This window comes from Megascapheus bottae, chromosome 13, assembly GCF_031878675.1.
Source record: "Megascapheus bottae isolate mThoBot1 chromosome 13, mThoBot2.hap1, whole genome shotgun sequence".
NCBI classification, from domain to species: Eukaryota; Metazoa; Chordata; class Mammalia; order Rodentia; family Geomyidae; genus Megascapheus; species Megascapheus bottae.
In genome coordinates this window covers 11,156,915-11,157,450 of record NC_143521.1, presented here as the reverse complement: position 1 = coordinate 11,157,450, position 536 = coordinate 11,156,915, and the positions used below count along the sequence as shown (strand labels likewise).

At 41.0% G+C, this 536-nt stretch overlaps 1 non-coding gene across 1 annotated transcript; it reads left to right on the top strand.

Annotated features, from left to right (window-relative positions):
- The first annotated feature begins 434 nt into the window (after positions 1-434).
- Positions 435-536, top strand: LOC150055508 (small nucleolar RNA U13). The gene has a single exon (XR_016537540.1). It is a non-coding gene; the product is annotated as a small nucleolar RNA U13 (small nucleolar RNA).

Below are 536 nucleotides of genomic sequence, written 5' to 3'. Positions count from 1 at the left end.
GAATCAAAATTAAGTTAAAGGCCAGGATCTAGATTTATAATGGACTGAAGGAAATAAAATATCAATCTGAATTGGTGAGTGAGCTAAGTAAAACATTTATAATATCAGAGAGGGCAAAGACTCTCCTCTTAACCATATAGATTTTTTTAGGGGGGGTGGTCATAGGGCTTGAACTCTGGGTCTGAATGCTTTCCTTGAGCTCTTCACCTCAAAGCTAGTACTCTACTCCTTAAGCCATAGTGCCATTTCTGGTTTTCTGCTGGTTAACTGGAGATAAGAGTCTCATGGACTTTAGTGTTTGGACTGGCTTTGAACTGTGATTCTCAGATCTTAGCCTCCTGAGTAGCTAGGATTACAGGTATGAGTCACTGGCAGCTGGCTCAGACAGACTCTTAACTAAGCCTCAGTCTTTGCTCTAGAAAGAGAAGAAACTGATTCTTTTCCGGTTCATAAGCATGATGATTAGGTTCTCTCGTGCTTGTGTGATATGCCTCCCTATAAACCTTATTATGACATGGGCACATTACCCATCGACG